Genomic DNA, 25,534 nt, shown 5'->3' on the forward strand with positions numbered 1-25,534 from the left:
GTGCTAAACACTGCACCATATCACTCGGTGTCACTATTTGAGTGATGAGCACCAATTTATCTTAACTACGTCCATTTAATAGGTGACAATCTTCAGTAAGGGTCATCTTTTGACAAAACAGCATAAAAGTTCCATACTATGAGTAACATCCCTTACTCATATCCCATAGTAACTTTAATTAGTTTATTATCCAAACTGCTTTCATAAGTGCAACTGGATACAAGAGAGCCTGTAAATTCACTCTCTCGCTTAGCACTGGTGTACAGCCTGGGCATCCAGCATTAGACTAAAAACAGCAATGATTCATTAAAGTGGAGTAATTACTTCTCTAGATCAGTTCATTTCCTAAGGTTTTCACCTGGCTTGAGACACATAGAAAGAAAACTGAGCAGGCAGTACGTCTAAGGCCAGAAGGAAAGTGATGACTAGCAGACATAACAGGGCAACAAGATCAGTAGCCTGGGGACTGCTCATTGATTCACTACAAATTTAAATATGTTCAATGGAGGTCTGTTTAATAAAACATAGGGCTCTGTTAATGGTGATCAGCTCCACTGTAAAAACACTAAATGTTTTAATCAACAGGTATTATTTCTGATTGGTGGGAGGTGTAAAAGCATATCTCACCCTATCTTTTCTGTCCATGGATGAGGGAAGTGACTGGCGACAATTGAAATGCATAAGTATCAGTAACAACTGTTTGTTTATTAACTATGAACAGAAACTAATACAGCTTCTGGGGAAGAGTTTCTGCACTACTTGATGTTATCTAGAAGGTGCTCACAATGGTGCAGTCCACAAAGTCTTGGTTGGTGACTAGCAGTAGGGTTCAGCGAGGTTTGTGGTTGATTGAGAAGCAGGACCAGTAAAGTGTAACACTCAGGAGCAGCTGATGGAAGTCCAGCAAGTGTCAAATGGCAAGACAACAAGAAAATTCCGATGGATAGGCTGCAGATGTAGCCAGCATAGAGTCAGGAATGTGTTCTGGCCGCAGAGTGGTCGAGCGTGACCTAAATAGCCATTAGCAGGGGAATATCTTGCGGTGTTACATGACCATGTTATTGCACAGAGGTGAGGTAGTGACTGTGAATGTAGTGCCATTTATTATGAATTGCGCACCGCGTATCAATGTGGATGGCATCCACTGATGTCATGGTGGCTTGGTGAGGTTTGGTGGAAACCAGCCTGATGGGTCAAGTAGATGTGTACTTTTTCCATGTGATTTCCCAAAGTAGAGTTGCTAGTAGCAGGGGCCACAGTGTACCTACAGTACACATCTGTAAGCATGGTGACCACATTGTAATGGTGCAGCTTCTGTATACAGTACTGTCCGTGGTCTTATAGCCACCAGTATAAATTACAGTAACATCCTGATACTCCTGAAGAACTGAGAGGAACAGACACTGAAAGGTTATGGAGCAACTGAAACTTCAAGGCCTCGAAACAGATCGGTGCTAATTGGGAGCACATTCCAAGGAGGTTAGGCAGAGGTCATGCAGAGGGTCTGAGGCACATTCCAACTGGTAGCCCCACCTCGAGGGCACGTCTGAGAGACTCGATTCCCCTCATATGCAAAAATAAATCTGTTAAGTTGGGTCATTAGGCAATTGTTGTATGGTGATTGTGTAAGTGAGCGAGAATTGTGCTGTCATAGCTGGAGAGGGAACAACCCTGCTTTGGCAAGGAGACTGCTTGGGACTACTCAGGACGGTGCCAGTGACCTGTAGTGCTCCTTGAAGATGGGCTGGCTCCAACACTTTCAAAGCTGAAGTTCCACTGGGTTATAAACTTGGCAACCACAGCCCAATTGGTTTGAGACCAGGACCTGGTACATATGGAAGGAAGTAGCGCATTCTCACCCCGAGAGGTGTGGGCGAGGAAGCAAACAGGATTATGCTTTTGAAAGGTGCTAGTCTTTAGTTGAAGAATATGGGACATCTAAGTCAGTTTTCTATCATAGGGGAATTCCAAATATTGGGTCTGTGCAACAACATGCAATGCTACCAGGTGAACCAAGGTACAGGATGAACCATGGTACTATGACAGAAACACATGACTTGCATTTTCATGGGAGAGAATTGGAAGCTCTGGGTACAAGTCCAAGCAGAGGCCCCTTGGCTAGGACACTGGAGTTGGCATTCTGTCAAACCTACAGACTGAACTAAATACAAAACTCTTCAGCATACACTGCAGGAGTGGCAAGTGGTCTGACAGAGGTCACTAGCCCATTGGTGGAAGTGACGAATAGTATGACGCATGGCACAGAGTCCTGAGGGACACCTTTCTCTTGGATCCAATGTACCAATGCTAACCTGAAATCACTGGTGGCATACAGTATGATGACTAGAAACTGGTATGGAGCCTCGAAAGCCCCAGTCACAGAGGTTATATAAAATGTGATGGCAGCAAGCGGTGTCATATGCCATATGTAGGTCAAAAAAGACAGCAATTAGGTGTCCCTGTCAGAGTGTTGTTCCCAACAAACAAAAATTGTCAATTGTATATTGTCCCTCCCAGAAACCTAACTGACCAGGATACAAAAGGCCCATGATTTGAGAACTCAACGTAATTGTTGGGATAACATTCTTTCTAGCAGTTTGCAGAGCATGGTATTAAGGTTGAGGTTAATCAATTGGTAGCTGCTAATGAGTGCTGGATTTTGGCCTGATTTAAGGACTGGGATACTGATACAGTCTCACTATTGTGAAAAGGAAACACCTTTTAGTCAAATATGGTTTAAGACCCTAAGTAGATGGAGCCTCTGGGTAACACTCAGATGTTGGATTATCAAATTGCATTGTGTGACAAGACAAGAGACTGAAACAGTCCAGAATAAATTAAAGGTTTGATATATAATTTGGCATGATGTGATAAGTCTTCATCTCACATTTTATACATTTGAAAGGTAGCTGGGTAAGAAGAGAACGTCGATGCAGTCAAAAAGTGGATCACGAGGTGTTCAGCAAGAACCAATGCATTGGTACCACTATGAAGGAGGAGACACGGGACAGTTGTTGATCTTTGGTGGTCTAGTAGCCTGTGCAGCTCAGCCCACACCAGGGATGAAAAGGCAGACATTCCCACAGATGAGACACAGTGCTCCCAGCATTCCTTCTTACTGCGTTTAGTTGGATGATGAGACTTAGCACAGAGCTGCTTAAGTGAGATGAGTGTGGTCTATGAAGGATGTCTCTTGGGATGTTGTAGGGCCTGATCCTGAAAAGTTGTTGCAATGTCTGTGGTACACCATGGGACCAGCCAGTGTTGGAATAGGCCCATAGAAAGGGAGATAGCAGTTCCACCAGCACGAGCAATCACACTGGAGAAGTCTAGCACAACCTCATCGATACAGACCAACAGATCAAGACTGAAAAGAAGCTGGTGTGTCAAAAGGCCCCTGCCAGACAAAGTGATACTTTCCCACAGGAAGTGGTATGCATTTAAATCACCAAGTAAGATAATTCAGGGAAAGGGGGAGAGGAGAAAGAGTTGCTGAACTAAAGTGATCACCTCAAGATAAGTAAGTGCTCCGCATGCATGTAAATAAATGTTACAAATGGTGGTTGCTAGTGTCTTTTGTGCTCACACTGCTATTACTTACAACATGGTACAGAAGGAAATACACTCATTGATGACATCTGTGAAAACCAGTTTCAGACCTATCTGGGTGCTCCCACTCAGTCGCTACCATTCTGACGTAGTGCTCAATAACCTCTGAGTTGGAGAATGGTCATCAGTGAAGTTTGTTTCATGGAGAGCAACATAGACTGCAGGGCAAGAAGAAATTAGTAGTGGTTCTGGCAGCTGTGAGTAGTATCCACTTGCAGCTGTATTATACCATCATGTTGAGGGTGGCCAGGTTAGGTGAGAAGGGCCCAGGAGAACACGACACACCCCAAGATCAATGTCAATCACCAGTGGGGCTGAAACAACATTGACAAACATTGGCTTGGAGTCCAACAATGTGAGGGGATCTGGCATCTCTGGGGTGAGAGAGCAGCCTTCTCCAAGATTTCTCCTTTTCCTCTTTTACAACTTTTGGCAGTTGAGAACCTTGTGAAGGCTTACCTGAAGAGTAGGAACTGAAGGCGAGCAGGTAGCCACAGGTTGTGGCTCCTCCAGCCACTGGTTGGTGTCACATTTCTGATCAGCATACTTCCAGGGAGAGGGGTAAATAACTGAGAAGGATGCTGCGCAACTATCAAGGTTCAATATCAAGGGAGTAAATGAATCAGGTAATGCTGATGACAGTGTACCTGCAGACCCTGAGGCGAGCATACACACCAGCAACAGTAGCAGTTGTCTGATATACAGTAATTTAGTTTAATTTCTGCTTTTTTCACATGCTTCTGCAAATGGGTGAGCTAAACCTGTGTGTTTTACTCTGTACACTAGTGGTTAGCAAATTACTCTAAGTTTTTGTTATTGCATAAATCTTGAGGCATATCGTTGTGTAAGGCAGCTTCCTAGTGTAATTTTCCCACTGCCAGAAACTCCATGTCATGCCACTAAGCTTAAATCTCATGCTGGTAGACAGCATATAGTTTCAATCAGTGCATTCTAGTTTGCATACTTATCTCTTGCAGTAGTTTTTTGGTAAGCAGAGTTTCTAGTAATGGGTAAGTGTAGATACACCCACTTCAGTAGAGAAATTTATTTCTGTTTAAGAGCTTGCTATCTCTGGGTATAGTGAGAAGCCAACAGAACATTTGGTAGTGTTTCCTTATTCTCCTCATTATATTTTGCACACATTCCACACTTAGTAGCGCCATTTGAAATCTTATATCTATTTTTTTTTTTACACATTACAGTATGGCTAGGGACTGTGCTTGTTGTGGGCGGACACAAGGAGAGCTGGCTGCTGTCAGTAAACAGCTGGAACCTGCATTGGCTATCATCGATGAGCTTCTGGCTAATGCTCAAAGTTGCAGTGATGTTGGAGGGCTGGTGACAAGTCCTGTGACAACTTTGATGCCATTGGGATCCCCTGGTGACCAGGGTGTTGCTGGATCTTCTGATATGGAACATCTGACTGGTCCATCCTCATTCGAGAGTGAGTGGCAGGCAGTAGTGGGTTCACGTCACTGGGTGGAAGGTGAAAGAGGGAACAGGTCACACACCTTATCAACAGGTACGATGTGCGCCCAGTGTTGATGATAACTCTGGGCCAGCATGGGATGCCTCTCCTGTTGCGCCAGTGGCCAATATTCCTGGCCAGTTTGGACAAGTGCAAAAGGTGGCTATGCTTGTCATTGGGAGCTCCAATGTTAGGTGGGTGATGGAGCCCCTCAGGGAAATAGCAGGCAAGGCAGGAAAGAATGTCAGTGGATACTCGGTTTGTTTGCTGGAGGGTCTGATCCTTGAAGTGGAGGAGGCCTTGCCAGTGGCTATCAAGTGTACTGCGTGCAACCAGCTGCAGATAGTGGCACATTCTGGCATGAATGATGCCTGTCACTTGGGTTCTGACAGCATCCTTGTCTTCTTCCAGTGAATGGCTGATTTGGTGAAGGCAACTAGCATCCCATGGTGGGTGCAGGCTAAGCTATCTATTTGTAGCATTGTTACTAGGGTTGATCATGATCCTTTGGTTTGGAGCAGAGTGGAAGGTCTAAACCAAATGCTGAGATAACTCTGCAATAGTATCGGATGCGGATTCCTCGACCTCTGCTATCGGGTACAGAATTGCAGGGTTCCCCTTAATAGGTTATTCATGCACTAAACAGGAAGCAGCTACCAGGGTAGCAGAGTAAGAGAGGAATGCACATGGTACTTTTTTAGGTTAAGCAAACCCTCCCTTGGGATCAAAGACGATTTGCCTGATACATTAGTCACAATGTCCTCTGAGAATGTTCATCATCAGAGAGCAGAGATAGAAAAGGTTTATATGATTTTAGTAAACTTCAAGAGCATCGAAAGAATGGTCTCAGAATTAGCATCACTTACTGAAGGTTGTAATGCATAGATAGTATTAGAAACAGAAAGTTGTTTGAAACTGGATGTTGATGACAACAAAATCCTAAGTTCAGATTGGAATATTTATCGTAGGGATAGGGTAGTCACCAGTGGTGGCAGCATTTCCATAACAGTAAAGAATTCAAAATGTAGCAAGATTACCATGTATTCTGATTGTGAATTAATCTGGGTGAAGTTAAGTATCAAAGATCAGTCAAAAATGATAACTGAATGCTTTTATAGGCTGTCTGGGTCAGGAGCTCTATGGGTAGAGCTCTTCAGACAGAACTTGCAGAAAATCATTAACAATTTTCCTGATCATGCCATTGTTATAGTGGGTGACTTCAACTGTCAGGTATAGATTGGGAGTGTCATGCTATCAAGACTCATACCAGAGACAGAGATACGTGTGACATTACTCTGGATGTCTTTTCTGAAAATCACTTTGAGCCAGTAGTTAGAGAACCAGCTCATGAGGGAAATGTCTTAGACCTCCAGGCAACAAACAGACCTGAACTTATTGAATCAGTTAACACAGAGGAAGGTATCAGTGATCATAAGTCTGTCATAGCATCTGTGACAACGGGTCTTACAGAGAATGTTAAGAAAGGTAGAAAGATATTTTTGCTTAGCAAGTGTGACAGGATACAACTTTCAGTGCATGACAAAGATGTGGAGAACAAATGGAAAAAATTCAAAGGTATCATGCAATATACCTTAAACAACTATGCTTCGAGTGTGGTCTTAAGGGATGGGAAACACCCACCATGATTTAATAGCAGTGTTAGAAAAGTCATACGTAAACAAAGAGAACTTCATCTCAGATTCAAGAGAAGTAAAAAACTAGTTGACAAACAAAAGCTAAATGAAGTGAAGATCAGCATAAGGAGAGCAATGATAGAAGCATTCAATGACTTTGAAAGCAAAGCTTTGTCAACCGATCTGTGTAAAAACCCTAAGGTGTTTTGGCCATATGTAAAAACACTAAATAGGTCAAAATCATCTATTCACTCAGTCAGTGACCATACTGAGTCAGAAATGGAAGGTAACAGACAGAAGGATGAAATACTAAATTCGGTCTTCCAAAATTGTTTCGCTGCAGAAGATCGTAACACTGTCCCCCCTTTCAATTATCATACGAACTTCAAAAGGGCAGGTATTGAGATAAACAATCAGTTAGTAGTGGAAAGGCATCAGGACAAGATGAGATTCCTATAAGTTTCTACAAAGATTATGCAAAAGAAATTGCTACCCCTGTAGCAGAAATTTATTGTAGGTCACTTGAGCAATGAAAGGTATCTATTGACTGGAAGAAAGTGCAGGTCATTCTCATTTTTAAGGAAGAGTGTAGGACATATGCACACAATTATAGGCCCATGTTGTTGACATTGATCTGTTGAAGAATTGTGGAACATGTTTTATGCTCAAGAATTATAACATTTTTAGAAAACGAAAATCTCATCTATAAAAGGTGACATACACCCAGAAACAGAGATTCTATGAAACTCAGCTCACTCTGTTCCTCTATTAGACCCAGAGCACCATAGGCAATGATGCTCAGGTTGATTCCATGTTCCTTGACTTCGGAAAGGCATTGGATACCATCCCACACAGCAGGTAGTGAAAAAAATATGAGCTTATCGAGTATCAGAGCTGATTTGTGACTGAATTCAAGATTTTCTTGCAACATGTCTCTCTTAAAGGGAAAAAATTGACAGATGTACAAGCAATTTCTGCAGTAGCCTGGAAATGTGATAGGACTTTTATTGGTTACAGTATGTATAAATGATCTAGTAGAATGCATCAGATGCGCTTTAAGGCTTTTTGCACATGATGTCATTGTCTATAACAAAATGGCAATGCCAGAAGATAGTAATGATTTGCAGATTGACCATCAGAGAATTAATGAATATTGCAGGCTATGACAGTTGACACCGAATGTAAATAAATGTAATACATTGCACATATATAGGAAAGGAAATCCACTACTATACAGCTACACTATCGATGACAGACCTCTGGAAACAGTATTTGCCATAAAATATCTAGGAGTAACTATCCAGAGTGATCTTAAGTGGAATGACCACATAAAACAAATTATGGGAAAAGCAGATGCCACTCTCAGATTCATAGGAAGAATCTTAAGGAAATGTAACTCATCCATGAAAGAAGTGGCTTTTAAGGCACTTAGTTGACTGATTCCTGAGTATTGTTCCTCAATCTGGACCTTTACCAGGTAGGACTGACAGAAAAGATGGACAAGATCCAATGAAGAGAGGCATGTTTCATCATGGGATTGTTTCCACTGGTGCAAGAGTGTTACAGAGATACTCAACAAACCTAATTGGCAGATGTTACAAAAAATGTGCTGTGCATGTGGTCTACTATTGAAATTTCGAGAGAGGAGTTTCTGGGTAGAGGCAGACAACATATTACTTCCCCCCCACATATAACTCACATAATGACCACGAGGAGAAAATTCAAGAAATTAGAGCCAATATGGAGACTTACTGACAGTCATTCTTCCCACCCGATATTTGTGAGTGGAACAGGGTCGGACAGCTCAGTTAGTGGTACGAAAAATACCCTCCGCCATGCACCATTAGGTGGCTTGCAGAGTATGATGTAGATGTAGATGAGAGGGCCACAGTAGTGGCAAAAGTTGATATAATGAGCCCAAATACAAAATAAACCACTTTTTTTCCAAGCTTCAAAATGGCACTCTGTAATCTTCAGTTCCTCGATTTTGTGTTCCTCAATTAGGACAACACACTTTGAGTATCAGGGAGGGTGGTCATTCCCACACCTGAAAGAGCCAGGTGACAGTGCACATTGTGAATTTTTGTGAAGTGGTCACCCATAGTCTCCCCAAATCAGGTCATGTATTCACCAGGAGGACATATTGCTAAAACACTGGCATGTATAGCACCACATTGGAGAATGGAAATACAGCTTCACATTGCAGCAGTATAGCATGATTTTGGGCTTCCCTGAAAGTGAATCCCCTCCCAATGCAAAAACAACTGCAGCGGTGTCTGGCGGGCATCAACATAACACAATGTCACGTCTCCCTGAGTGTTTGAGTAGTTTTTCATCTGACTGCAGTGTCAGGTCCCAGTAAAAAATTAATCCCCTTATCAAGTTTAGGTTTTTACATGGTGTTATGGTAACAGATACATCACTAAGCTGTTTACAAGAGAGTAATCCCTGGGACTGGGTAAGATTTTCTGTCTTAGTTAAGACAGAATCACTGCACAATTTACTAAGGGAAGAGAATTCAGCAAATTTGTTTCCAATATTCTCCTCAAAGAGCATTGGCTTAGTAGAGAGGAAGGATAATGTCAGAAAAGAAAAGGGGATAATCTATCATGATGTCATTACAACTACAGTTGTGAAAGTTAGTAAATCAGTCAAGAAGGCTAGATAGATCAGATAAGCAGTTATTAAAACTTCACTGAGACAGTGGATTGGCATCACTTAGTTCAAGTAAGATGGATGTAGAGGCATTATGGGAAAAGTTTAAGCAGATTTTAAATTGTGGCATGGAGAGTTATGTGCCTAGTAAGTGGATAAAGGATGGTGAGGTGGATGCTCAGGTGAGACACACAAACAACAGGAGTTCATTTATTCACCTCTTTACACAAGTAAGGCTTACAACCAACTGGATGGCGGAACTACACAGAGATTTTTTGCTTAGTTCAGAGATGATGCTCAGATCGATACTGGTGTCGACCTCATCGGCGCCACATGGCCCGCCCCCCCCCCTTCCCCCCCTCCCCCCCTCCCTCCCCCCCCCTCACCATCCCCCCGCAGTACGGAGTACACCTGAGAGGGGGGGGGGGGGGGAGGGATGACTATGGCATCAGCAGGGATGGTCCACGGGAACTGGACCACGGTCAGCTCGACAGCATTGTCAGGGAGCTGTGTGGGTAGATGTTGTGAAGGAAGGTCCGGCCACCGAACCTGGAAGTCGTTGAAGCGCGCCGGGCGTCGTACTGGGCGTGCTGGTTGTGCAGCGACAGGTAGGCCCACGGTTTGCGGGAGGAACAGAGCGACGGCGATGATGTCTCCGGTGGGCATGGCAAACACACGAAGCATGTCGAGGTCGACGTCAAGTGAGAGGGGAACACATTTCACCCGGTGGCAGGGAATGGCAGAGGTTGTGTCATGAGCACCGGATGAAGGGAAACACACGACAACAGTGTGTCATCGCATAGTATTATAGAGATGTTGTAGATTATGTCCAGGGGGACAGGCACAGACACCTCGAGCGAGGGCACGTTCGAGATGGGCGTGAGAAACCTCGACAGGGCGAGGCAGGCGATGGGGGAGAGGTCGAAGGGACCGGAGAGGGGCCCAGCAACGAGGGCGTGATCGTAGGCAAGCTCAACTGGGGAGCATGTGATTACTCGATGGAGTGTGTGAGACCGGAGTAGAGGGTGAGGTTGGAGAAGAGCTGGAAATCACTCGACTGAGTGAGAAAGTCCGACGTGAAGGGAGTGGTCGGAGCGTCGTGAGACATGACAGTGAGTGGCGTGGTCGTGGCCTGAAGGAGGATAGAAGCAGGCTCGACATGAGCAGGCTTAAGTCTGTTTAGAGATACAGTAACAGCTGAATCTTTTATCTGGATGTCATAGGTGTTGGCTGAGTGCCGGAGAACTCGGTACAGGCCGGTATATGCGGGTTGGAGGGGAGCATGGACAGTGTCATCTCGGAGCATGACGTACTCACAATTGTTCAGAGATTTCGGGACGTGAACCTTAGGGCGGGAATGGCTGGCCAGCGCAGGGATGTGGAGGTTGATGAAGTGGCGTCTGATGCGGTCCACGAAGGAAGGTAAGTCAGACTGAGGGAGAGAAGCGGAAGAGCTCACAAGTTCGCCAGGGAGAACAATGTTCTGGCCGTATACGAACTCGGCTATTGTGCCTTTGAGGTCTTCCTTACAGATCGCATGAATGCCGAGTAGCACAAGGGGGAGGGCTTCCATCCAAAGAGTGTCATGGCATCGAAGAGCTGCCTTGAAAGTGCGGTGCCAGCACTCAACTAGCCCGTTACTTTACTTTGGTATGGATGTGCTGGATGCTGCAAATGTTACAAATCTCATTGAACAGGGCCAACTCAAATTGTCTGCCCTGGTCAGTCATGATGATAGCTGGACATCTGAACCACGATACCCATGACTCGACGAAAGCTCAAGCAACAGGTTCTGCCGTGATATTAGGGAGGGGGTCAGCCTCGACCCAGCGAGTTGTTCGGTCGATAGATGAGAGAACATAACAAAAGCCGTTAGAGGGGGGGGGGGGGGGGGGGGGAGAAGGCCGACAATGTCAATTTGAATATGCTGGAAATGTCCAGGAGGGATCGAAAAGGCACCGAGAAGGGGTGAAGTGTGCTTGTGTACTTTGCAGCATTGACACGCGACGCAGGGGCGTGCCCATTGCTGGCAGTCCTTGAAGATATCTCGACGGAGCGTGGTTTGGATGAGGGGACGTGACGTGCCCGTACTGTTGTCTCACCAGAAATGCCAGGGAAGGTGGTGCGGACGAAGTGTGGTGAAGAGGTAGAGTCTGAAATCAGGTTTTGTGTGTCCTCGTCAGTGGGTTGGAGGTTAGGCAGTTCAGAGAGGCCTAACAGCGAATGAATGGCGTCGACTTGTGAAAGGAAATCAGCAACTATATTGTCAGCACCCTTTATGTGTCTGACATTGGTGGTGAACTGAGATATGAAGTCCATGTATCTGAAACGGCGAGGAGGCGGGTCAGCTGGCGGGTTGGAAATGGCTGCAGCCAGGGCTTTGTGGTCTGTTAAAACATAGAAAGGGCATCCCTCAACATCAGTCTTAAAATGCTTGATCGCTTCGTAGACTGTGAGCAACTCACTGTCAAACGCGGAATATTTCCGTTGTGCATTGGTGAGCTTGCGCAAGAAGAACTGCAGAGGTGATGTTTGGCCATCGACTGTCTGGCTAAGGACAGCACCGATGGCAGTATCACTCGCGCCTGTGGTGATGAAAAGATGCGCATTGGGATGAGGATGCATGATGGTGCAGGCCTCGGCAAGAAGATTTTTGAGGGCAGTGAAAGAGTCAGTCATAGCAGGGGCCCATGGAACAGGCCAAGATCCAGAAGTCTTGGTGCATGCCATGGCGTCCGTCAGTGGAGCCTGAATCTCCGCAGCCCAAGGTAGATGATGGTGATAATAATTGACCGCCCCAGAAAGTGCCGGAGCTCTTTCAATGACGAAGGTCTGGGTAGGTTTAGTATTGTTTGTACTTTGTCAGGGGTTGGTGAAATGCCGTCGGCAGAGACCCGAAAACCAATAAAAGTGACAGCGGGTTGATGTAGCTGCAATTTGTCTTGGTTGGTCTCTATGCCTGCTGCCGCGAGAGTGTCCATAACAGTTTGCACATGTCGAATGTTGTCCTCGACAGAGGAGCTGAACACAAGAATGTCATCAAGATATGCAAAGCAGAATTTTAGTCCAAATAGCATTTCGTTGATGAAGCATTGCCAGGTCTGGGTTACGTTTTTCAGACCGAATGGCATGAACCGAAACTGAAATAACCCGATTGGGGTGGTGATTGCTGTCTTCTTGATGTCCTCAGGTGCCATGGGGATCTGGTGGTAGGCCTGTTTGCAATCAATGACAGAGAACGTGGTCGCACTTGCGAGGGAACTGGTAAAGTCGGCAATGTTGGGTATTGGATAGGTGTCCATAATTGTTCGTGCGTTTAGTCGACGGTAGTCTCTGCACATGCGCCAGGACCCATCTTTCTTGGGTGTCATATGAATGGGCATAGACCAGCTGCTGGCAGAGGGTTCGATGATGCCAGAGCTTAGAAGTTCAGAAATCTGCTTTTTAAGGTCGGAGAGGCGCTCGGGACAAAGTCGACGTGGTTTACTGGAGATCGGGGGGCCTGGCGTGAGGCAAAGCTTGTGAACCGTGTCGTTGGTGGTGTGTTCGGATTGATGTGTCGCAGAAGACTGATGCGGATGAGGCACCGAGATGTGCTGAGAACGGGAGCGGAAGCTCGACTGGAGCCGGTGTGGGGGCGACAGGTGAGAAAAAGATCAAAGTTTGAAAACGAGTGCCAGTCCATGGAAAACTCGACATGTGATCAGAGTTGGAGCTGCCTGTGTTGCATGGAGGCTGTGGAGGTGTGGGCTGTCCAGAAGCACAGTGAGAAAAATGATGTCAAACATTGGGTGGAATGTGTGAATGTTCACTGTTCATAGTCACTTCACTCAAAAAGGTGTGTGGATAAGGTGAATGCCGTGACACAAAACACTGAGGCATAGCAGTAGGACAGAGATGGAGCTCAGGCACAGATAACAAGCCATTGTTCCTGTTGCAGGCCGAGGTATTGAAGCAGGAAAGCATGTGCTGATGCTGAAGCGAGGCAGGTGTGGGCGTGGTCGGATGCTGAGGAGGTTGACCTGTGAACAAAGCAGTTCCGGCCACATGGCAGGAATCCACTTGGTACTGCACAGATTGCAGCGTGGCAAACCGTTGTCCTAGCAGTGGTAGGTTATCCAACAAAGCATTTGCAGAAATTGGCATTGATCCCACACTGCACGGAGATCCGTAAGAGGTAACTGCACCGTTGATGAGGGAGGGCACATGTGGCGGGAACAAAGGCATCTGATAGCCAGAGTCATGCACACTCCTAACCTCACTTATTGTTGCAGGCATGAAAAAGTCCGGTGAAATCAGCGTAATCGACGAGTGAGAGGCATCGTGTTGCATCCTGGCAGGTGTACATCACCCGCAACATGATGCATGCCGATCACAAAATCTGGCATTAGGTGTTGGGCCAAAGCCATTGTTCAAATGTTGTGTTGAGGTAATACACACACGAGGCCACGGACACAGTAAAACAGCGAAAACGGAAGACGTTACAACTCTGGGTCACCAGTGAGGAGGATGCTTGGGTGAGATACACCAAACGACACCTTATAACCAGGAGTTCATTTATTCACCTCTTTACACAAGTAAGGCTTACAACCAACTGGATGGCAGAACTACACAGAGATAATGTTTTGCGTAGTTCAGAGATGATGCTCAGATCAATACTGGTGTCGACCTCATCAGCATCACAATGGAAAAGACCCGCCATGGTTTAATAACAAAATTCAAGGAATGCTGAGGAAAGAGAGACCGTTGCACTCTCGGTTCAAAAAGAAACACACAAATGATGACAGGGAAGGTTAGTAGAGATTTGCAGGTCTAAGGCTTCCATTCATTCCCCTGTTGACCAGTTCAGTATGGCATTTGAGGATACCAAAACAAAAGACAAAGTTTTAAATTTAACATTCAAGAAATTTTTCATACAGGAGAACTGTGCAAAGATACAATCATTTGGCCATTGGACAGACTCCCATATGGATGACATAGTAATAAGCATCCCTAGCTTAGAGAAACAGGAAGATCTGAAAGCACATAAATCACCACATCTGGATGGAATCCCAATTTGGTTTTACAAAGACTACTCTACAACATGGCTCCTAACCTAGTCTGCATTTACAGTGAATCTCTTGCCCAGCATAAAGTTCCAAGTGACTGAAAAAAAGCACAGGTGACTCCAGTATATAAGAAGGGTGAAAGAATGGACCCGCAAAATTACAGACCACCATCCCTAACTTCGGTTTGCTGCAGAAACCTTGAACATTTCTCAATTTGGATATATTAAACTTTCTGGAGACTGAGAAGCTTATGTCAATGAATCATCATGGTTTTAGAAAGCATCATTCGTATGAAACTCAGCTCACCCTTTTCTCACATGATATATTCCGAACTATGGATGAATGACAACAGGCAGATTCCATATTTCTAGATTTCTGGAAAGTATTTGTCATGGTGCCCCATTTCAGGCTGTTAAAGAAGGTATGACAATATGGAATAAGTCCACAGATATGCGAGTAGCTCAAAAACTTCTTAAGTAACAGAACCCAGTATTTTGTCCTCAACAGTGACAAGGGTATCATCAGGAGTGCCCGAGGTAAGTATGATAGGACAGCTGTTGTTCTCTATATACATAAATGATTCGGAGGACAGTGTGGGCTGCTGTCTGTAGACAAAATTTCAAGTTGGTGCAGTGAATGGCAGCTAGCTCTAAACGTGGAAAAAATGTAAGGAATAACAAAACTGTAATGTTCAGATTCAGTGTTACTAGTGTCCACATTGACACAGTCTAGTTGTTTAAACATCTGGGTGTAACACTGCAAAATGATATGAGGTGGAACAAGCATGTGAAAACTTTGTTAGGGAAGGCAAATGGACGACTTCAGTTTATTGGGTGAATTTTAGGAAAGAGTGGTTCACCTACAGGAGATCACATACAGCATGCAGGTGCTAACTATTCTCGAGTGTTGTTTGAGTGTTTGGAATCTGTACCAACACTGAAGGAAGGCATTGAAGCAATTTGGAGGTAGGGTGCTAGATTTGTTACCAGTTGGTTTGAATAAAATGTAAGTATAATGTAGATGCTTTGTGAACTCAAATGAGAATACCTGGAGGGGAAACACTATTGAGAAAATTTAGAGAACCAGCATTTGAGGTTGACTGCCATATGATTCTACTGCCACTGACACACATTGAAGTAAGGACCATAGGAGAAATTACAGTTCATACGGAGGCACATAGACAATCATTTTTCCCCCACTCTATTTGCGATCGGAGCAGGAAAGTAAATGACTATCAGTGGTACATGTTACCCTCCACGATACACCGTGCAGTGGCTTGTGGAGTATCTGTGTAGATGTAGAAGACAAATAGCAGGTTTCTTGTGGAGAGCACATGGGGGTTATTTTAAGCTAGGCAGTAGTGTGAGGTTTTCTGATGACCACTTTACTAGTTAGCACACAGATAGCAAAATCAGACCACATTCAGAGTAAAGACACTTTGGCTGTCAAAATTTTATGATTGAACTGTCAAAGTATTCATAACAAAGTGTGATGAAGCAAGCTGGGATAATTTTAATTCACCTCTTGTTTTGCCATCTGCCTCCTTAAATTAATTAATTTATTTATTTATTTATTTATTTATTTATTTATTTATTTATTTATTTTATTTTTTTTTTTACCATTAACACATGTGAATATAATCTGTACTTTCATAATACAGAATGGCTGACCCTCAGTTTTAAAGAATATAACACCAGATCTAAATTTGTGCTTAGTTTTATGTATGTACTTGATTTTCTATTTTATTTTGGCTATTACTAGTTAGTATCTTTTGTTACAGGGTAAAATCAGTAATTGTTTCCTAACTTAAATTCTATTGTTGACATATAAACAAATATAAAGTCTGTAATAATTGTAACCATTTGGAAGACGAAATGCTAGTACTCTTAAAGTATTTATTTGGCTCTATTCGAAAACATGATAGCAAAACCAGCCCTTCATTAGTTCCAAAGTAATTAACAGTTTTGTCAGAAGTATTGCTTGCATTCTTATATTTGTTAATTTCATGGCTTAAACAAATAATTTGGCCTAAACCTTGGAGTAGAAGAAACTGTTAAAAAGGACCAATTTTTCAATGTATTCAATTAATTTAATGAGTTAAGTTTTAATTGTAATTTCTATAAACTTAACTTCGAACAATCGGTAGTTTCAGTACCTATTAGTGAGATGATATATAAGGGTCCGATTTTTAGTCACGAGTCAGTCAGTCCATGGCCGAGTTTCAGACGAGGAACCTGTGTTGCTTAGAACGACAACAATGTATCAACATAACAGTGAAATAAGTGTTACACCAATAGGTCATGTGTTAAAGCAATGACAGTGACTGTTCAATTTATTTGAAGGACTGTGAACTATTGTTGCAGTATGTGGAGGTTCACCTGCGAACTATTAATGAAGCTTATGGAAAGTTTAAACAATAGCGCACTGGCCATACATATATAACTGTGTATTATTGGCAAAGTGAAAGTAAACTACAGTGAAACGCAAATGTGTACCTGTCAGCTACATTATTTACAGTAGACAGTGTCCAAATTACAAACCTCATTTTTCAGCTGGTGTAGCAACACACTACGTCAACACCAAGGACAAATGAAGAAATAAAGCAGGCGGAACCACCACAAAAGTTACAGAATTTACTGCCCTCCAGGAAAGAAGTTGTGTTCAAATTATTCCCTGAACTGGCAGTTGGATGAAACCTGAAGTAGAAAGCTCTGAAATATTTAATGATGCATGAAGTGTATGTTCAAATGACAAATTAGATGCCATAGGAAGGGGAGTGTTCATTGTGATCAGCAAAAATATTGTCTCTGTCTAGATAAAAATTGAGCCTGACTGTGATGTTATCTGCACATGTGTAACAGGACTAGGTAAAGTCAGGTTAATTGTTGGATGTCTTCACAGGCCACCCATTTCCACTGTGACATTATTTGATCCATTTTGGTTCAGTTCATTGGCCAGTAAGGACTGTAAAAGAAAATCGAACCTCTGCCTTATAATATGTGAAGAAGGGTTTTTGAGAAAGTAAGTACAATGAATAGAGCATATATAAGTGAAAAACTATATAACCACAAAAACTTTGTTATATTTTAAGACACAAATGTAAAACCTTTTGTAAACTATGCATAAAAAATTGTTATATTTTAGGACACAAATGGAAAACTTACAAAGACGCTGATGTTACCACCTGACTATGCTCTCATGCTCGAAACTAGTAATGGTACAATAAAATTTTTAAAAAAGATTCATTGGTGGTTGCAGTATTTCCTAAAGGGTGGTTTCATACAGGGTAATCCACCATAACAGTTTCAGAATCATTTAAAGAAAGTCTATGATCAGTAGTGTGGAAAAACCCAGCTCATGTAATATTAGTTGGAGGCGAGTTTAATCTACTGAGTATAGATTGGCATGTCTATGGATTCACTGTAAGCGGTACAGACAGGCAGTCTTGTGAAGTACTTTTGAACACATTTTCCGAAACCTATCTAGAGCACCTACTTTGACAGCTGACATGTAATGGGAATGTTTTAGAAGTTGTAGTTACAAATAGGTTTGATGTTTTCAGCAGTGTCAGTATAGAGACAGGAAATAGTACCATGATGTCTTCATTGCAACAGTGGTTACTGAAGTTAATAAATCCATAAAGAAGGCTAGAAAAGTATTTTTGCTAGAAAGACCAGTTAAACAGTTGTTAATATCCCACTTAGACAGTGAATGGACACCGTTTAGTTCCAATATGATGGATGTAGAGGAATTATGGGCTAAGTTTTCATGGCTTATAAATCACACTCTAGAGAAGTATGTGTCAAGGAGGGGGATTAAGGGTGGAAAACACCCACTGTGGTTAATAACAAAATTTGGAAAATGCTGAGAAAGCAGAGATTGTTGAACTCTCAGTTCAAAAAAGAATGTGGGAATGATGACAGGCAAAAGATAATAGAAATTTGTGCATCTGTAAAAAGATTGATGTGTGAACCTTACAACTACTACCTCCATCATACCTTAGCAACAGATCTATCCAAGAACCTGAGAAAATTCTGGTGTCCATAAAATCGCTAAGTGAGTCTAAGGCTTCAATCCAGTTACTCATTGATCGTTCTGGTGTGGCAGTAAAAGATAGCAAAAGAAAAAATTTTCAAAGTTTTATATTTCACATTTAAGAAATTGTTCACACAGGAAGATTGTACAAGCATACAGTCATTTGACTGTTGCACAGATTCCATTATGGAGGATGTAGTAATAGGCATCCCTGCCACAGAGAAACAACTGAAAGAGTTGGAAACAAATAAGTCTCCAGGTCTAGATGAAACGCCAATTTGAGTTTACAGAAAGTACTCTATGGCATTGGCCCCCTTACCTAGCTTACATTTATTGTTGTGAACCTCTTGCCCAGTAGAAAGTCCCAAGTGAATGGAAAAAAGTGCAGCAGAATTCTTGAACATATTCTCAGTTTAAATGTAATAAACTTCCTTGAGATAGAAAAGCTTCAACCTACAAATCAGCCTCATTTTAGGAAGCATTGCTCGTGCGAAACTCAGCCTGCCCTTTTCTCACATGATATCCTGCAAACCATGGATGAAGGGCAACAGGCAGATTCCATCTTCTTAGATTTCCGGAAGGCATTTGACATGGTGCCCCTCTGCAGGCTGTAAATGAAGGTACAAATTACAGAGTAGGTTCCTAGATATTCGAGTGGCTCAAAGACTTCTTAAGTAATAGAACCCAGTATGTTCTCCTTGACAGTTAGTGTTTGTAAGGCAAAGGTATCATCAAGAGTGTCCCTTGAGAGCATGATAGCACCGCTGATATTCTTTACATACATAAATGACTTGGCAGACAGGGTGGGCAGCGATCTACAGTTGTTTGCTGATGACGCTGTGATGTATGGGGGAGTGTTGTTTTTGAGTGGCTGTGGGAGCATACTGGATGAGATGCAATTTCTCTTTGGTGTTACGAATGGCAGCTTACTCTAAATGTAGAAAAATGTAAATTAGTGCAGATGAGCAGAAAAAAAAATTCCATAATGTTTAAATACAGCGTTAGTGGTGTACTGCTCCACACAGTCACATCAATTAAATATCTTGGCATAACGCTTACTGTGACCCATTCTTGAGTTGATAGTGTTTGGGGTTCCTACCACACTGGATTACATCTACATTCACTTGATTATTTTGCAATTCACTATTGAGTGAGTGGCAAAGGGTAAACTGAACCATCTTCAATCTATTTCTCTACCGTTTCACTCGCAAATGGCACGGGAGGAAAATGAGCACTTAAATCTTTCTTGGCAAGCTCTGCTTTCTCTTATTTTTTCAAGATGATCATTTCTCCCATGTAGGTTGCTGCCAAGAGAATATTTTTGCAGTTGGAGGAGAAAGTTTATGACTGAAATTTCAAAAGAATACCCTGCTGCAATGAAAAATAATTTTGTTTTAATGATTGCCACCCTATTTCATGTATCATGTTTGTGGCACTCTCACATCTATTTAGTAATACAAACTGAGCTGCCCTTCTTTGCACTTTTTTGGTGTCCTCTATCAGTCTTATCTGACACAGATCCCACACTGCACAACAGTACTCCAGAAGATGGTGGACAAGTGTAGTGTAGGCCATTCTCTTTAATAGACCCGTTGCGCTTTCCAATTGTTCTACCAATAGTTCACAGTCTTTGGTTTGCTTTCCCTCCACAACAATATCTATGTGATGGTTCCAATTTAAGTTATTCATAACTGTAATCCCTAAGCATTTATTTGAATTTATAACCTTTAGATTTGTTTATCATCTTATCAAAATTTAGCAAATTTGTTTTAGTACAGGTGGCTCACTTCACTTTTTCATTACTTAGAGCCAATTTTCATTTTTCACACCACACAGATATCTTGTCTAAATTGTTTTGCAATTGGTTTTGATCACCTGATGACTTTACTAGATGGCAGATGACATCATCATCTGCAAACAGTCTAAGATGGCTGCTCAGATTGTCTCCTGTGTCATTTATGTAGATAAGGGACAACAGAGTATCTATAATGCTGCCTTGGGGAATACCAGATATTATCCTGTATTTCTCAATGACTTTCCGTTAGTTAATGTTGTCACGTAGTAGAAAGTGTAATTAGAGGAATGACGTACACTAACTTCACTTACCGAAGGTTTATTCGGCACTTGCACATACAAGAGCACAGAGTGACCTGCATCCGGCCAGAACACATACACTATATATACAGCTACAGAACATTCCAGTACAATGATTTTTGACATTTGTGGATACTTCTAGACTGTACTTGAACCGAATATAGAAATTAAAAGTGTACAGTCCAAGTGAGTGTTGAACTCACAACCCTCCATGCAACAATTTAGTATCATAACTGCTACACCACAGTGCTACTCAGCTTCTTCTGCAACAGTATGAACTGTAACCTTTCTGACAGGAAATCCTAAATCAAATCGCACAATTCAGATGATACTCCATTGACACGCAATTTAATTAGAAATTGCTTGTGAGGAATGATGTCAAAAGTGTTCTGGAAAGGTAGCTGTATTTCAAAAGAATGATATTTTCTAGATCTGTATCAGCTATTTGTCAATAAATTATTTTCTTTGAGGTAATTCATAATGTTTGAACATGTTGTATATTCCAAAATCCTACTACGAATCAATGTTAGTAATATGGGTCTGTAATTCAGCAGATGACTCCTATTTCCTTTCTTTGGCATTGGTGTGACTTGTGCAAGTTTCCAGTCTTTAGGTACAGAGCTATTGATGAGTGAACAGTTGTATATAATTGCTGAGTAAGGAGCTATTGTAGTAGCATAGTCTGAAAGGAACCTTACAGGTATACAATCTTAAAGGATGATGTGGAAACAGTTCAGAGGCAGGCTGCTAGATTTGTTACCAGTAGTTTCGATCAACAAGTGAGTATTATGGAGGTGCTTTGTGAATAAAATGGGAATCCTGGAGGGAAAACAACATTCTTTTAGTGAAACATTATTGAGAAAATTTAGAGAACTGGCCTTTGAAGCTGACTGCAGTCAGGTACTGTCACTGGCATACATATCATGCAAGAGCAATGAAGATAAGAGAAATTAGGACTCATATGGAGGCTTTTAGATATTCATTTTTCCCTCACTCTATTTGTGAATGAAACAGGAAACTGAAAGACTAGTAGTGGTACAGTGTACCCTCCACCATGCACATAGAGTGGCATGTAGAGTATTTACATAGATGTAAATGTAGATGAGTGTCTACAAGTTGCTTTGTTTTGCTTTCCTCCAACCGTGTGGTCTAGGAGGGGAAGTTCCTTGGGCCATAATGAACTGCATTGAACTACAGTCTGTCTGAAGAGACTACTGGAGTCTCACAGTCACCGGCTGATAACTTCAGTCCTTTTCACGATGCCAAATATCTGCCATGATGTCACCTACTCAAGACGAGAGCTCTCCCATCAACCGGCTAGAGCAGAGCCCACCTGGCACAAAACCCAGTGCCTGCAGTCCCAGTGCCCCCCTAAACAGACAGGCACCTACCTGTAGGCACATGTGGAGAGGTGACAGCTCGGCTATATGTGGGCCTACATAGTTAGGACACTACCATTGCACACTTGCCTGGTGACACCTTACAAGGACTGGCTACTATACTGGATACTGGGTGACATTCACATATTCTGTGAAATAATTCTGAAAAGGTGAAGGTGAAATCCAGATGTGGGTAACAAAGTTAAGTTAATCAAAATACATAATGCAAAAAGGAACCAAGTTAAGAAAAGCTGTAATTGGCATCCTACAAGTGACTTAGGTTGTCAGCAAGGAGTCTGTCCTAGAAAAAAAGTCCAAGAAAAGATATAGCTGAGAGTGAAATTGCAGCAGTGTAAAACAAATAGTTAAGCAATGTCTTTTGTCCCACACTCATCCTGTTACCTTCCTGAGAAGTGAAACTGTTAGCTGTGAACCACCTGCAGGCCTGTCAAGCCACCGTCTAAGCTGTGTCTGCCATGGTGGAGTTTGAACCCTCAATTAGTATGACTGCATCATCAGCAAACATTACAGTTCTCAAACCACCATTTAAAATCACTGGACGATCACTTACGTAGGCTAGAAATGAGAGTTGGCTCAGACTAATCTCTGCAGCATATCATGTGGTCGGTTTCACCATTCTGAGGTTTTTTCCATACTGGAGAGGCGGTTTTTAATTGGACCCTCCGCTTTCCGTTGCAGAGGTAAGATTCAATCTACACCAGTGCGATGCCACCAATACGATAACACTGAAGTGTGCCGTGTAGAACAGTGTGATCCACACAAAGGGTTTGGCAAGATTAGAAAATATACCTACAGTGCAATTTTTCTTGTTTAGCTCTGCTATATAGTAAGTACTTCATTTGTGAGGTCTTATACTGAGTTCTTATACTGCTTTCTGTTTGGAGAACCCTTTAGGAAAGCCAAACTGAGAGGTAGTTAACAAGTTCTGTTGTTTATCTCCAGTTTTGTAGATGGGTGCTACTGCCATATATTTAAGTCTGTAAGGGATATGTTCCAAGTCATTGACTGATGACAAAGATAGCTTAAGGGTAATCTTATCTAGTCAGAACAAGATTTTAATATACAGCTATAAACACCATCACAGAAAGCACAATTACTACTTTTTAGTGACTTGATGAATTGTAATTTCCTTAGGGGTTATATTTTTGAAAGTGATATCTATTGCTGGTACATGCTCAATTAGATCTAACACATCTGAATTTGGCTGGTTGTTACCGATTGCAGTGTCTATAGGCACTGTGAGGAAGTAATCATTAAATTTAGTGGCCAACAATTTGAAACCTCATCATTTCTGCTAGTGTTATTTTCTGAGGGCCTCAGTTTCATATGCATGACTAGTTTGTTTCTTGTTAAATAGTGTTCCAAATAGTTTTTAATTTATTCATGGAGTGCTTTATGTTTTGAGAAGCTGGAAATGTAACAAAGGCTTTTTACTAAGTCTTAAAAATTACAGTTCACTGAACAGAAAGTGCTCATCACAATCCAAAATGTAATGTACAAATTACATACCAAAAATAGTACATCAAAAGTTCTCATATACAACTCCTCACACAATTCAACAACTGCCTCTTCTCTGTCTTGTTTTATGTAGCCTAAATTGGAGCAAATGTACATCAGTATTGAAAATCTACTTACATGGACTTATTTCATATATTTTATGGTCAGTTAATTTTAGTTAATGGCATAATATAACTAACATACATTTCCTTATATCTCTGGGTTGCACCTTCAGACTAGGCCAACAACTATTATGACCACAGATCTGTGTATTAAGTCTGTTTTCACATGTTTACAGCTCCAGGTTCTTATTCAAACCATGGGATGATAATGAACTCTATTAATACTGACATAGCAAAGAGTCTGTTGTGTCTGCCTAGAATGGGAGGTCACAGCCACATACGATATTCTGAGGGGATATAAATCCCTTCAAAGTTTAGTGCAAAAGCAACTTTCTGTGCTAGCAGGATGTGTGGATGTTTTCAAATGTCTGATATTGTGCTGAAGGTAGTCTGTCTCCCTCGACCAAACTTAGACTCCAGGTGAACGTTTCCACACTACAGTGAAATATTAACACTGTAGGAAAAGACAGGTTGCTATTTGCCATAAAGATTACACGTTAAGTAGCAGACAGTCACAATGAAACTTACACATAAGCTTTCAGCCACAGCCTTCATTGGAAAAAGAGAAACACACACCATTCATTCACACAAGCAAGCACAGTATTGAACAGCTGGTGGACTGGCAGCGTAATGTCTCAGAAAAGAACTTTTAAATTATGACAGTGCTTTCTGCTGAAAGTTATTTTTCTTTAAATCATCTGATTTAATGTATTTAATGTAAATGACTTTTTAAAATGCAAATAACATTATTTGTCATGTCAATAAATATAATGTAATCAATGGATATATTTTCAGTTTCCATGTATTACTGAAAGACAATGAAGTAGGACACAAATAAAGTACATATGTGCTTAAAAAATAAGTCATCAGAAACTGAACCCAAAATCAGCAAAAAATAAAACCCAAATTGGTAAAAAATAGCTCCGGAATTGACATAAAATAACATCAGAATTGTCCATGAAGAATGTCTTTGCCTCTCTCTGTCTATAGCCACCAAACTTAGCACTTTACATTAGTATAGGTCAATGTTTGAGGGAAAAGTTATTAGTGGGGTTGAAATTCTTAGAGCATTTGTTACTATGAAATTTTAAATACGAAATTTTACTGTAAAATAAAAATTGCTCAGCTTAATTAATTAGACTATAAAAACTACAAAACATAAATTACTATCTGAATATTAAAAGTTTGGGAAAAATAGTCTATGAAGAATGTAAACACCACAAGAAATGCATACCTGAACATAAATCCAGATGCTAGCCAAGCCTGCACGTTGCACAGTTGTGTTGGACCACAAGTGGCCCTAGCAGTGTCTTCAATCTGTTGCAAGTGTCCATCACAGTGGGAACAGTGTTCTGCGTAGTTATGAGTGCATTATGTCGGAACTCAGTTGATCTGAATATGGGCAAATTGTTGGTGCTCACATGGTAGATGCTTCCATGACCAAGGTAGCTGAAGTGTTTTGTGTTTACAGAGTCACTGTATCAAATATTTATACCATATACAGGGAAAGTGGAAAAATATATCTGCTAAGTCACAATGCAGCCAAAAGTGTGTGGTGTGTGATCGTGATAGAAAGTCACAGAAGAAATTTATAATGAAAAATAAGAGAACAACAGCTGCAAAAGTCATTGCAATGCTGAATGTCACACTCATGGAGCCTGTTAGCACCAAAACAACATGAAACACATTTCCATAAGTAGGGAAATGTGGGAAAAGCTAGAATTCCAAATCCACTCATCAGTGATGCAAGTGCCTGTAACAGAAAAACATGTTGCTGAAGCTATAAAGCCTGGACTGTGGGGCAATGGAAGAAACCAAAGGAATAATGTCATTTGGTCGGATGAGTCATGTTTCACACTGTTTCCAACTTCTAGCTGAGTTTACATCCCAAGAGTGAAACAGGGTGGGGGTTCGGTGACAATTTGGGCAGCCATATTGTGGTATTGCATGGACCCCATGGTTACTCTGCAAG

General features: G+C 41.9%; 1 protein-coding gene across 1 annotated transcript in view; it reads left to right on the forward strand.

The window, feature by feature from the left end:
- LOC126456031 (lysosomal alpha-mannosidase-like) overlaps window positions 1-25,534 on the forward strand; it is a 189,152-nt gene that overhangs the window by 96,860 nt on the left and 66,758 nt on the right. The gene's annotated exons all lie outside the window — the stretch shown is intronic.

Source organism: Schistocerca serialis, chromosome 1, assembly GCF_023864345.2.
Source record: "Schistocerca serialis cubense isolate TAMUIC-IGC-003099 chromosome 1, iqSchSeri2.2, whole genome shotgun sequence".
NCBI lineage: Eukaryota > Metazoa > Arthropoda > Insecta > Orthoptera > Acrididae > Schistocerca > Schistocerca serialis.